The 14,348-nt window shown below is 42.3% G+C and overlaps 1 protein-coding gene across 1 annotated transcript in view; it reads right to left on the reverse strand.

Annotated features, from left to right (window-relative positions):
• PRMT3 (protein arginine methyltransferase 3) overlaps nucleotides 1–14,348 on the reverse strand; it is a 179,166-nt gene that overhangs the window by 2,059 nt on the left and 162,759 nt on the right. Inside the window, exon 20 of the mRNA XM_082342441.1 lies at nucleotides 9,235–9,354. The gene's annotated coding sequence lies outside the window, so the exon portion shown is untranslated. The remainder of the gene's footprint in view (nucleotides 1–9,234; nucleotides 9,355–14,348) is intronic.

Here is a 14,348-nt window from a genome sequence, read left to right on the forward strand (position 1 = left end):
TCTTTATCCATTCATCTGTCGATGGACACTTAAGTTGCTTCCATGTCCTGGCTATTGTAAACAGTGCTGCAATGAACAATGTGGTACATGCTTCTTTTTGAATTATGGTTTTCTCAGGGTATATGCCCAGTAGTGGGAATGTTGGGTCATATGGTAGTTCTATTTTTAGTTTTTTAAGGAACCTCCATACTGTTCTCCATAGTGGCTATATCAATTTACATTCCCACCAACAGTGCAAGAGGGTTCCCTTTTCTCCACACCCTCTCCAGCATTTACTATTTGTAGATTTTTTGATGATGGCCATTCTGACTGGTGTGAGGTGATGCCTCACTGTAGTTTTGATTTGCATTTCTCTAATGATTAGTGACGTTGAGCATCCTTTCATGTGTTTGTTGACAATCTGTATATCTTCATTGGAGAAATGTCTATTTAGGTCTTCTGCCCATTTTTGGATTGAGTTGTTTGTTTTTTTGATATTGAGCTGCATGACCTGCTTGTATGTTTTGGAGATTAATCCTTTGTCAGTTGCTTTGTTTGCAAATACTTTCTCCCATTCTGAGGGTTGTCTTTTCGTCTTGTTTATGGTTTCCTTTGCTCTGCAAAAGCTTTTAAGATTCATTAGGTCCCATTTGTTTATTTGTGTTTTTATTTCCATGTCTCTAGGAGGTGGGTCAAAATGGATCTTGCTGTCATTTATGTCATAGAGTGTTCTGCCTATGTTTTCCTCTAAGTGTTTGATAGTGTCTGGACTTACATTTAGGTCTTTGATCCATTTTGAGTTTATTTTTGTGTATGGTGTTAGGGAGTGTTCTAATTTCATACTTTTACATGTACCTGTCCAGTTTTCCCAGCACCACTTATTGAAGAGGCTGTCTTTTCTCCACTGTATATGCTTGCCTCCTTTATCAAAGATAAGGTGACCATATGTGCGTGGGTTTATCTCTGGGCTTTCTATCCTGTTCCATTGATCTATATTTCTGTTTTTGTGCCAGTACCATACTGTCTTCATTACTGTAGCTTTGTAGTATAGTCTAAAGTCCAGGAGCCTGATTCCTCCAGCTCCGTTTTTCTTTCTCAAGATTGTTTTGGCTATTCGGGGTCTTTTGTGTTTCCATACAAATTGTGAAAGTTTTTGTTCTAGTTCTGTGAAAAATGCCATTGGTAGTTTGATAGGGATTGCATTGAATCTGTAGATTGCTTTGGGGAGTACAGTCATTTTCACAATGTTGATTCTTCCAATCCAAGAATATGGTATATCTCTCCATCTGTTTGTATCATCTTTAATTTCTTTCATCAGTGTCTTATAGTTTTCTGCATACAGGTATTTTGCCTCCTTAGGTAGGTTTATTCCCAGGTATATTATTCTTTTTGTTGCAATGGTAAATGGGATTGTTTCCTTAATTTCTCTTTCTGATCTTTCGTTGTTAGTGTATAGGAATGCAAGAGATTTCTGTGCATTAATTTTGTATCTTGCTACTCTACCAAATTCATTGATTAGCTCTAGTAGTTTTCTGGTAGCATCTTTAGGATTTTCTATGTACAGTATTATGTCATCTGCAAATAGTGACAGCTTTACTTCTTCTTTTCCAATTTGGATTCCTTTTATTTCTTTTTCTTCTCTGATTGCTGTGGCTAAAACTTCCAAAACTATGTTGAATAATAGTGGTGAGAGTGGGCAACCTTGTCTTGTTCCTGATCTTAGAGGAAATGGTTTCAGTTTTTCACCACTGAGAATGATGTTGCCTGGAAGTTTGTCATATATGGCCTTTATTATGTTGAGGTAGGTTCCCTCTGTGCCTACTTTCTGGAAAGTTTTTATCATAAATGGGTGTTGAATTTTGTTGAAAGCTTTTTCTGCATCTATTGAGATTATCATATCGTTTTTATCCTTCAATTTGTTAATATGGTGTATCACATTGATTGGTTTGCGTATACTGAAGAATTCTTGCATTCCTGGGATAAATCCCACTTGATCATGGTGTATGATCCTTTTAATGTGCTGTTGGATTCTGTTTGCTAGTAGTTTGTTGACGATTTTTGCATCTAGGTTCACCAGAGATATTGGTCTGTAGTTTTCTTTTTTGGTGACATCTTTGTCTGGTTTTGGTATCAGGGTGATGGTGGCCTCATAGAATGAGTTTGGGAGTGTTCCTCCCTCTGCTATATTTTGGAAGAGTTTGAGAAGGATAGGTGTTAGCTCTTCTCTAAATGTTTGACAGAATTCGCCTGTGAAGCCGTCTGGTCCTGGGCTTTTGTTTGTTGGAAGATTTTTAATCACAGTCTCAATTTCAGTGCTTGTGATTGGTCTGTTTACATTTTCTATTTCTTCCTGGTTCAGTCTTAGAAGGTTGTGCTTTTCTAAGAATTTGTCCATTTCTTCCAGGTTGTCCATTTATTGGCATGTATTTGCCTGTAGTAATCTCTCATGATCCTTTGTATTTCTGCAGTGTCAGTTGTTACTTCTCCTTTTTCATTTCTAATTTTATTGATTTGAGTCTTCTCCCTTTTTTTCTTGATGAGTCTGGCTAATGGTTTATCAATTTTGTTTATCTTCTCAAAGAACCAGCTTTTAGTTTTACCGATCTTTGTTATTGTTTTCTTCATTTCTTTTTCATTTATTTCTGATCTAATCTTTATGATTTCTTTCCTTCTGCTAACTTTGGGGGTTTTTTTGTTCTTCTTTCTCTAATTGCTTTAGGTGTAAGGTTAGGTTGTTTATTTGAGATGTTTCTTGTTTCTTGTGGTAGGATTGTATTGGTATAAACTTCCCTCTTAGAACTGCTTTTGCTGCATCCCATAGGTTTTTGGTCATCGTGTTTTCATTGTCATTTGTTTCTAGGTATTGTTTGATTTCCTCTTTTATTTCTGCAATGATCTCTTGGTTACTAAATAGCATATTGTTTAGCCTCCATGTGTTTGTATTTTTTACAGTTTTTTTTCCTGTAATTATTATCTAGTCTCATAGCGTTGTGGTTGGAAAAGATACTTGATACGATTTCAATATTCTTAAATTTACTAAGGCTTGATTTGTGACCCAGGATATTATCTATCCTGGAGAATGTTCCATGAGCATGTGAGAAGAAAGCGTATTCTGTTGTTTTTGGGTGGAATGTCCTATAAATATCAATTATGTCCATCTTGTTTAATGTGTCATTTAAAGCTTGTGTTTCCTTATTTATTTTCATTTTGGATGATCTATCCATTGGTGAAAGTGGGGTGTTAAAGTCCCCTAGTATGATTGTGTTACTGTCGATTTCCCCTTTTATGGCTGTTAACATTTGCCTTATGTATTGAGGTGCTCCTATGTTGGATGCATAAATATTTACAATTGTTATATCATCTTCTTGGATTGATCCCTTGATCATTATGTAGTGTCCTTCTTTGTCTCTTGTAATAGTCTTTATTTTCAAGTCTATTTTGTCTGATATGAGAATTGCTACTCCAGCTTTCTTTTGATTTCCATTTGCATGGAATATCTTTTTCCATCCCCTCACTTTCAGTCTGTATGTGTCCCTAGGTCTGAAGTGGGTCTCTTGTAGACAGCATATATACGGGTCTTGTTTTTGTATCCATTCAGCCAGCCTATGTCTTTTGGTGGGATCATTTAATCCATTCACATTTAGGGTATTTATCGATATGTATGTTCCTATTACCATTTTCTTAATTGTTTTGGGTTTATTATTGTAGGTCTTTTCCTTCCCTTGTGTTTCCTGCCTAGAGAAGTTCCTTTAGCATTTTTTGTAAAGCTGGTTTGGTGGTGCTGACTTCTTTTAACTTTTGCTTGTCTGTAAAGGTTTTAATTACTCCATCAAATCTGAATGAGATCCTTGCTTGGTAGAGTAATCTTGGTTGTAGGTTTTTCCCTTTCATCACTTTAAATATGTCCTGCCACTCCCTTCTGGCTTGCAGAATTTCTGCTGAAAGATCAGCTGTTAACCTTATGGGGATTCCCTTGTATGTTATTTGTTGCTTTTCCCTTGCTGCTTTTAATATTTTTTCTTTGTATTTAATTTTTGATAGTTTGATTAATACGTACCTTGGCGTGTTTCTCCTTGGATTTATCCTGTATGGGACCCTCTGCACTTCCTGGACTTGACTACTTCCTTTCCCATGTTAGGGAAGTTTTCAACTATAATCTCCTCAAATATTTTCTCAGACCCTTTATTTTTCTCTTCTTCTTCTGAGACCCCTATAATTCGAATGTTGGTGCATTTAATGTTGTCCCAGAGGTCTCTGAGACTTTCCTCAATTCTTTTCATTCTTTTTTCTTTATTCTGCTCTATGGTAGTTATTTCCACTATTGTATCTTCCAGGTCACTTATCTGTTCTTCTGCCTCAGTTATTCTGCTATTGATTCCTTCTAGAGAATTTTTAATTTCATTCATTGTGTTGTTCATCATTGTTTGTTTGCTCTTTCGTTCTTCTAGGTCCTTGTTAAACATTTCTTGTATTTTCTCCATTCTATTTCCAAGATTTTGTATCTTTATTTTCATTTCTCTGAATTCTTTTTCAGGTAGCCTGCCTATTTCCTCTTCATTTGTTTGGTCTGGTGGGTTTTTACCTTGTTCCTTCTTCTGCTACATATTCCTCTGTCTTCTCATTTTGTTTAACTTACTGTGTTTGGGATCTCCTTTTCACAGGCTGCAGGTTCGTAGTTCCCATTGTTTTTGGTGTCTGCCCCCAGTGGGTGAGTTTGGTTCAGTGGGTTGTGTAGGCTTCCTGGTGGAGGGGACTGGTGCCTGTGTTCTGGTGGGTGGGGCTGGATCTTGTCTTCTGCTGGGCAGGGCCACGTCTGGTGGTGTGTTTTGGGGTGTCTGTGAACTTAGTATGATTTTAGGCAGCCTCTTTGCTAATGGGTGGGGTTGTGTTCCTGTCTTGCTAGATGTTTGGCATGTGGCATCCAGCACTCGAGTTTGCTGGCTGTTGGGTGGGGCTGGGTCTTAGAGTTGAGACAGAGATCTGTGGGAGAGCTCTCGCCGATTGATATTATGTGGGGCCGGGAGGTCTCTGATGGTCCAATGTCCTGAACTCGGCTCCCCCACCTCAGAGGCTCAGGCCTGACACCAGGCTGGAGTACCAAGACCCTGTCAGCCACAGAGCTCAGAAGAAAAGGGAGAAAAAAATAATAATAAAAAATAAATAAATAAATAAATAAAATTTTAAAAATTATTAAAATAGTAATAATTTAAAAAAAAGAGAGCAACAAAACCAATAAACAAATCCACCAATGATAACAAGCCCTAAACACTAAACTAAGATAAACATAAAAATCAGAAACAAATCAGTTGCAGACAGTAAACCCCAAGTCTACAGTTGCTCCCAAAGTCCACTACCTAAATTTTGGGACAATTTGTTGTCTAATCAGGTATTCCATAGATGCAGGGTACATCAAGTTGATTGTGGGGATTTAATCCGCTGCTCCTAAGGCTGCATGGAGAAATTTCCCTTTCTCTTCTTTGTTCACACAGCTCCTGGGGTTCAGCTTTCGTTTTGGCCTCACCTCTGAGTGTAGGTCACCCTCAGGCAGTTGTTCCCCGCCCAGACACGAGGGGCTTAAAGCAGCGGCTGAGCAGGGATGCTCTTACTCATTCAGGACAGGGGGAGGGAGGGGTACGGTAGTCATAATTGGAATACAGGGTGAGCCTGTGGCGGCAGAGGCTAGCATGACATTTCAACAGCCTGAGGTGCACCGTGTGTTCTCCCAGGGAATTTGTCCCTGAATCACAGGACCCTGGCAGTGGCTGGCTGCACAGGCTCCTGGGGTGGGTGTGGGGTTGTGGTGTGGATAGTGACCTGTGCTTGCATGCAGGATTCTTGGTGGTGGCAGCAGCAGTGTTAGCATTTCATGCCCGTCTCTGAGGTCCGAGCTGATAGCCATGGCTCATGCCCGTCTCTAGAGCTCACTTAGGTGGTGCTCTGCCTTCTGTGGGCAGACGGGGAAGGAGTCCCCTTCCTCATGCACCCCGAAACATTGGTCTCTTGCCTCTTGGCAGGTCCAGACTTTTTCCCGGACTCCCTCCCAGCTAGCTATGGCACACTAACCCCCTTCAGGCTGTATTCACGCAGCCAACCCCAGTCCTCTCCCTGGGATCTGACCTCTGAAGCCCGAGCCTCAGCTCCCAGCCCCCAGCCATCCCGGCGGGTGAGCAGACAAGCCTCTCCGGCTGGTGAGTGCTGGTTGGTCCCGATCCTCTGTGCCAGAATCTCTCCGCTTTGCCCTCCGCACCCCTTTTGCTGTGCTCTCCTCCATGGCTTTGAAGCTTCCCCCCTGTCTCTGCCAGTGATGGGGCTTCCTAGTGTGTGGAAACTTTTCCTCCTTCACAGCTCCTTCCCAGAGGTGGAGGTCCCATCCCTATTCTTTTGTCTCTGTTTTTTCTTTTTTCTTTTGCCCTACCCAGGTACGTGGGTATTTTCTTGCCTTTTGGGAAGTCTGAGGTCTTCTGTCAGCATTCACTGGGTGTTCTGCAGGAGTTGTTCCACATGTAGATGTATTTTTGATGTATTTGTTGAGGGGAAGGCGATCTCCATGGCTTAGTCCTCCACCATCTTGAAGGTCTCCTCTCCACTCATTATTCTGAAGGCATTGCTCCATTATCTTCTAGCATCTCCTGTGGTCATTAAGTCTGATGCCATGTGGATTTCTGAACTTTTGTATGTCACCTGTTTTCATTGTTGTTGTTTGTTTGATCTTTTCTCTGTGGACGCCATTAGGATTTTCTCTTACCCCTGATGTCCTGAATTTCACAATGATTTGCCTTAGTTCTGTTTTTTCTTTTTAAATTCATTCCACAAAGTACTCAGTGGGTCTTTTCCAACTCATTTACTTAAGTTCTGGGAAATTTTATTGAAATGTATTGAAGTCTTTGATAACTTCTTCACTTCCTTTTTTCTCTGTCTTCTTGCTCTTCGGAATTCCTACTAATCAGTTGTGGAATTATCTAATTTTCTCATTAATGTTCTTTTACTGTCAATTGGATAATCTCCCTGTTTTCAAAATGGTGTCCCCACCTTTAGCAATGCCTGGTATCCCAAGATAAGAATCTTTCCATTTTTACCTCTCCACAGAGTATACCTCAATCCTGGGATATGGAAAGGTATTCACTTGGTTGTGTGGGGCAGGAACAAAGATGCAGAGGGTCAAGATAGTGCCTCTCACACAGACTTTTAGCCTATTCTTCTGTTTTTAGCCCCACCTGTACTCTGAATTTCAGATGTATTGATACTTGGTAGCTTCAATTTCTGAATCTCTAGGGTTCTATAGAGTGAACCAGCTTCCTTCAGTCCCCCATTTCAGGCTTTGGTTTCCATTTTCTCTGGTCTGCTAAGCTGGTCTTTCTTGTCCACCTGCTTTTGATCTCTTTTGATCTAGCTTTGACTCTGTCAGCACCATTGGATAGCATCTCTATTAATAAGAGGCAACACACACATGATCATCTTAATTGGGAAAGATGGTAAACGTGCTTCAGAGGTTGTTGTAGACTGTTGCAGGAATGAACCAAGGTATCTGTGACCTTGTGTAGATCTCTCCCACATTGAGTCTGGGCTTGGCCACTGAATCTGTGACTCGCCAATGAGATATTAGCAAATTTGAGGCATGCAGAGGCTAGTGCATTGGGTCTTATCCTCTGGCTGCTGGGAACCCGGAGCCCACCAAGTGGAGAAGCAAAGGCCAGCCTCCTGGATGGTGAGACCACGTGGAGGGAGAAGATAAACCATCCCAGCAGAGCCCAGCCCTAAGTCATACCAGCTCCCAGCTTACTGCAAATGGGTGAGCTAGTTAATTCTAGCAGAAGATCCACCTGTATGAGCCCAGCCCAAATCACTGACTCACAACTGTGAGCAAATAAAATGATATTTGTTTTAAGCCATTAAGTTTTGGGATGGTTTGTTATGCAAGTGATAACTGATACAGAGGTGTTACAATGAAGCTTTCTTTTTTGTTCCCTTTGAATTATAGGTCACACAGATCAAGGCTATGCTGTTTTCGTTCTCTGTGTCCTTATACATTTACACTTGTTTTTAGCCCTGTATTACCATTTTATTGTGGTTTGGGGAAGGAGTAAAATTACACATACATGTCATTTCCACCACATTTAACCGGAAGTCTCCATTCACTTCTACTTCATCAGCCTGACAGGTATTTTTTGAGCATCTAGCAGGTATCAGCAGCACTGGGCACTTGTAATGCGACTCTCACTTAATCTTTACAATAATGTTGCATTCAGCATTGGTTTCCTCCTTAAACTGTTGTGACCAAGACTCAGCAAAGTTAAGTGGCTTGCTGGAGGTCAACAATTGTTAGAATTTGTGCCCTTAGCTGAGTGTCAACGAAGTCCCAAAAGTTCCAATACACTTTGTTGAACCAGGAAATACACATTAGCAATGCACAAGGTGGGATGGATGGAAGACCCATCATTGAATAGACCTGACCCATAGCTGATTAGATATGAGAGGTGAAAGAATAACAATGTCTGGGAACTCCACCTCCTATTGATCTGCCTTTAACCCCATGAGTGCTATGGAATAGTGCCACCAACAAAAAGGAACAACAGAGGCATGGACATCTTAACTGAGGAAGATGGAAAATTTGCTTCCAAGGGGCTCTCTTGGGTCTTTCTCTTTCTTCTCCTCGGCATTTTCAGATCAAGGCTCTGCCGAGCACTGCTGTCAGCATTGCTTGTGGCCTGCTCTTATTGGGGGGAAGATTTGTTGGTGCTACTTATAGGACATTTTCCCAGGGCAAATGGTAGTTTCTGATGGTGCTCTTCACTGGTGGGTGGGGAGCTAAGCCCCATGAGGCTCAACATGGTTAACGGCTGTCAAATGGTTAAAACTCCAGGCATTGCTTGGGAAGTATTCCCAGGAGGCCATCAAAATGCCTTTTGCGCTCTGTGTAAGGGAAATTAAGTGCCGAGAAAAGTGTGTTCAATTTAGATCCATCTGGTTTGTGTTGTTTCCCTTCTTTCTCTCCAGGAAAGAGACCTATTCCAAGATACTTGTGATCACTTTAACTTGCTGGGAAGCCACAGTACTGCCAGCCCAGCATGTTGAAGAGCAGAGAGAAAAACTGCTCTAATTCTAATTGGTAGTAATTTAAGCTCAGAGCAGAGCTCATCGTCCAGGGTGCTGGTTACCCCAGACACAGAACTTGGGAGGAAGGAAAGGGTGTCTGGTTTGAGAACATTAGGTCTAGAAGAATGAAGAAGTGACCCCAGCTAGAAAATGGTTTCTTACAGTATCTTCAGGCCAGCACGTGAACCCCTGCAAGCTCTGATGTCACTGGGTTCCAAGTTAGAAAACCAAAACCACACATTCTTGATGTTCCATGTGGCCCCAGCTTCTCGGTATTGGATCCTGAGTTTGGAGAAACTAGTTAGTGAATGTATAAACCAATTGGGTTATAATAAAAGACATCCACACCATAGAACCCTAATATCTGTTATTAAAAAAGAGGTAGATAATAATTCACTTTGATTAAGCACTTAACCATGTGCCAATCACTATTCTAAGTGCTTTACTGAAATTAAAAAATATTTTCCCCCAGTAACCTCAAAAGCAAGCCCTGTTATTATCCTAGTTTTATAGATAAGTATACCAAGGCACAGGGAGGTTAGCTGGGTTGTTCAACGTCTATGGCTACTAAATGATGGAGCTGGGTTTGAATACAGGCAACCTGCCTTTGGAGCCCAGGGACCACCTTGGGTCTGGGCAACACAGCCAACTGGTAGCATGGCTGACTCTGGGGTGAGGGACTAAGGGCCAATGGAGGGAAGGCTTTCACTTTCCACTTTACCAAATGCTATACTGTTTGAATTTTTCCCCTAAGCATGTGCTACTTTTTTGCTTTAAATATATATTGATATCATAAAAGGAAAAGCAGTGCTGGGGAAGATGGGATAGCAATGTAGCATTTCCGCCCCCCTCCCCTTTTTACAACATAACTTTTGAGTTAGGACCAGGCACTAGCTCCTTTGTTAATGGCAGGAATTTATTTAGGCACCAGGTAAGTCAAGGCCAGGAGCCAGGAACTAGAAGTCAGGAATTTAGGTACAAAAACATAGGAATTGAGGGGACTTCCCTGGCGGTCCAGTGGTTAAGACTTTGCCTTCCAATGCGGGGGGTGTGGGTTCGATCCCTGGTCAGGGAGCTAAGATCCCACATGCCTCCCCGCCAAGAAACCAAAACATAAAACAGAAGCAATGTTGTAACAAATTCAATAAAGACTTTTTTAAAAAATGGTCCAGGGGCTTCCCTGGTGGTGCAGTGGTTAAGAATCCGCCTGCCAATGCAGGCGACACGGGTTTGAGCCCTGGCCCAGGAAGATCCCACATGCTGCGGAGCAGCTAAGCCCATGTACCACAACTACTGAGCCCGCATGCCACAACTACTGAAGCCCGTGCACCGAGAGCCCGTGCTCTGCAATAAGAGAAGTCACCGCAATGAGAAGCCTGCACACTGCAACGAAGAGTAGCCCCCGCTTGCCGTAAATAGAGAAAGCCCACGCGCAGCAACGAAGACCCAACGCAGCCAAAAAAAAAAAAATGGTCCACATCAAAAAATCTTAAAAAAAAAAAAAAAAACCATAGGAATTGAATTATCTTCAGATAAATCACCTCTAAACCACCTATAAACACCTCTGGGCAAGTGGGACTACCAGCAGGTTTACAGCAGGCCCTTGGGACAGAGCAGTAGTTTGGAAATCATGGTGGTAAATGCAAACTAAGGGTTCAGAGCCTGGAGGGCAAGGCAAGGCGACGATCATCTAGAAGAGTGGGCAGCTGGCAGCTAGGAGACCCAGAGTGACTACAAGAGCAGGGTGAGATCTAAAGAAAAACAGATGTGAGGTCCCAGGAGGAGGAAAGCAAGCATCTACATCAGCCAGGAAGCCTCTTATAGAGTTTCCGGTGGGGTCTCGAAGGCAGATGAAGGTGAAGAGCAAGAGGAAGGTGAGGAGGGTGTGCCTGGCTGAAGTGGAGTGCGTGAAGGCAGGAAGAGATACGAGTAAGTCCTGCCATCTTCACGCTGAGAACCACTTGACTTTGATGTAGAGCTTCTACATGTGTGACCATTTTTCATTTCCTTTTAAATATGAACACGTTTGTGAACAAGCAGCCTCCCTTCCAGCTCAGCAAGAAGGAGACCTCTCCGAGGCGTGGGGATGGGATCTGAGCATCTGGCAGTACCAAGCCTGTCTTGCTCATCACTCTAACCTCGCACCTATCACCAGGCGGGACACATAGTAGGAACTCAATCATTATTTGTTGAATTAATTTGTTTGATGAATTTGTGAAATAAATGAATACCACTGGGAAAATCGTACTGTATCTTGTAATGAAAATGTCAAACCCTTTTTTTGGCTTTACTTAGTAATCCTTTTGATCATAATACTAATAGGATTGACTGCTACCATTTGTTGAGCACTTAAATGTAACAGGAATTCCAACCCAAATTTTGCTTTAAAAGTTCAGGGACAGATCAGACTGGGTCAGGTAAAGTTTGATCAGGGGTCTGGCTTGGTTTCTCTGTGATTTGGCTCTGCCCTATTCCATGTGTTTGCTTTCCTCAGGCTGGATTGTGAAATGACTTGGATGCGAAATGACTTCTGGCAGAAGCTGAGGACACACAATCCCTCACTCATATCCAGGAGGAGAAAGAGAGAGAGAGAGAGGAGAGAGACCTCTTCCTACCATCAAACAACACTTCTGGATTTATTCTAACAGAACTAAACTGAACTAACCAGGAGAAAACCACATGTTGGTTGGCATAGCCTAGGTAACTCATCCCTGAACCAATCAGTGTAGCAACAGGGCTGGGATTATCCTGAGTGGGTAGATCAGTGATGGTCTATCCTTGGAGCCTAGGATGCAGGCCATCCTAACTAAACTGCATGGCTACTTTTAAATAGCGAGAGAGATGAATGGATATTGAAAAGCCAAATGAATGTCTATTCATTTAACCCTCACAAAACTCTGTGAATTAGATCCCACAGAGAGAAGAGAAAAATGACCTCCAAGAAGTCAAGCAATTTGAGATCCCAAAGCTAGTAATTAGCAACACTGGGATCCAAACCCAGGTCTGTCTGACTCCAAAGCCCATGCACTTGGCTACTAGACTCTACTCTCCAAATTTTAGACATTGCGTGAGTCTCTCTGGTTGCCTTTTAAGAGGAACGTGTTCTTGTGATTGCCTCCAGCTGTGCTGGGGAACTCCTTGGGCCCCGGATGAATTACCTCTAATAAGGGGCAAGGACCCTCCAGAGAGTCTAGCCCATGAGATCAGCTTCAGAGGCCTCCGGATTCCAGCCTCACTTTGGGGAGCAGCACACACCTCCCTGGGCTCTGACCAAGAGGTTGCTATGAAGCCAGGGCAGACAGTCCCTGTTCTTCTCTCGGTGGTCATTCGTCAAGCAGTTACTGAGCATCTGTTCTCTCAGGACCCATCTGCCTCAACCAAAGCCTGAAGTGTTGTTTCCAGTGTCCTTGTCTCGTCTTTCACTTTGGTCTGTTCCTTTGTTTATCACGCCCAGAAGCCTTCTCCTCCTCCCCTGCATTGAACTTCTTGGACTAATGGTGGCTCTTTGTTTCAGGTCTGCACCCAGCCTATTTCCTTTCTTTAGACACAGCACCCCTAGGATAGTAACTTGATTTATCTCTTCTGTAAGTTTCAGGTAATTGACAATGGCTGCCTTGAGAAAGAGGCAGAGTCTGCATTCAGTCTCAGAGAGTAAGCACGTCATCATTGATTAGCAATATCTACCATGGGAATGGATGGGAGCAGCTGTCTGTATAGTGGATGTTTGATATTCCTGGGCTCACACACTCACCGAGGCTTGGATTCCCTGTGGGTGAATTTCATGAGCTAGCATAATAGTGACAAGCTCTGGCCCCCTGTCTGAATGAGATGGAGCTGTTTACATGTTAGGTACCAGAATGACGGCGAAGTCGGGAGAGAAAGACAAGCAAGAGTGAAAAGGCCTGGTACAGGCCAAAGAGCTCTGAAGTCTGATTTAGGACGTCTGGGTTGACTTCAGCTAAGCACCAGCTCACTCTGTGCCCCCAGGCAAGTCTCTGCCCCTCGCTTGGCCTCAGTTTCCCCATGTGATGCTGGACAACATCGGGGATTCTCAATGGGGGTGAAGCCACTTCCTAGGGGGTGATCTGGACTTCTATAGGGGCATTTTTCAGTATTACAATGATTAGAGGCTGCTTCTGGAATTTAGTGGGCAGGGGACAAGAATGTTAGATATCCTACAGTATCCAGGACAATCCCTCACAGTGAAGAATTATCCCATACCCTACACAACTGTCTTGTGTCCTACTGGACACTCATGTAGATGAAGAACTTGTTCATAGTTCTCTGACTCTGGAATCTAGCTCTGCTTTAAATATGAACACAATTTGTTTTTTTCACAACCAGTATACATACACCGAATTTTTTAAAAATTGAGTTACCATGTAAAGCAAGGATAAAGTACATTTAAAAAAAATAGTTGTGATTTCCAAAACTAACACAATATTATAAATCAACTATGTTTCAATAAGAAAGAAAAAAGGGGCTTCCCTGGTGGCGCAGTGGTTGAGAATCTGCCTGCTAATGCAGGGGACACGGCTTCGAGCCCTGGTCTGGGAAGATCCCACATGCCACGGAGCAACTAGGCCCATGAGCCACAACTACTGAGCCTGCGCGTCTGGAGCCTGTGCTCCACAACAAGAGAGGCCGCGATAGTGAAGAGGCCCGCGCACCGAGATGAAGAGTGGCCCCCGCTTGCCGCAACTAGAGGAAGCCCTCGCATAGAAACGAAGACACAACACAGCCAAAAATAAATATAAAAATAAATAAATAAATAAAAGAGCCTTCCCTAAATTTAAAAAAAAAGAAAAAAAAATAGTTGTGATTTACATAATATAAAATTCACTCACTTTAAAAGTGTTCAATTCAGATAAGGTTTTAATCAATTCAGTGATTTGGTAAAACTGACAAGTTGGGCGACCATCACCACAATGCAATTTCAGAACATTTCCATCCTCCTTAAATGTTCCCTTGGGTCTGTTTGCGGTCAATTCTCATGTCCACCCCCAGCTCCAGGCAACCACTGATCTGTTTACTCTCTCTGCAGATTTGTCTTTTCTAGAAATTTCACATAAATAGAATCATACAATATATAGCCTTTTGTGTTTCTCTTCTTTTACTTAGCATGTTTCTTGAGGTTCATCCACATTGTGCCATGGATCATTATTATATAATATAAGGATATAATAATGATTTTTAAAAATTATGTATACAGGCGGCTTATATTATTTATGAGTTTCACTTCAGGTTAGTAAAGAGGGTATTATAAAATATTTTTT

The sequence above is a fragment of the Balaenoptera borealis genome (assembly GCF_965194805.1).
Source record: "Balaenoptera borealis genome assembly, chromosome: 11".
NCBI classification, from domain to species: domain Eukaryota; kingdom Metazoa; phylum Chordata; class Mammalia; order Artiodactyla; family Balaenopteridae; genus Balaenoptera; species Balaenoptera borealis.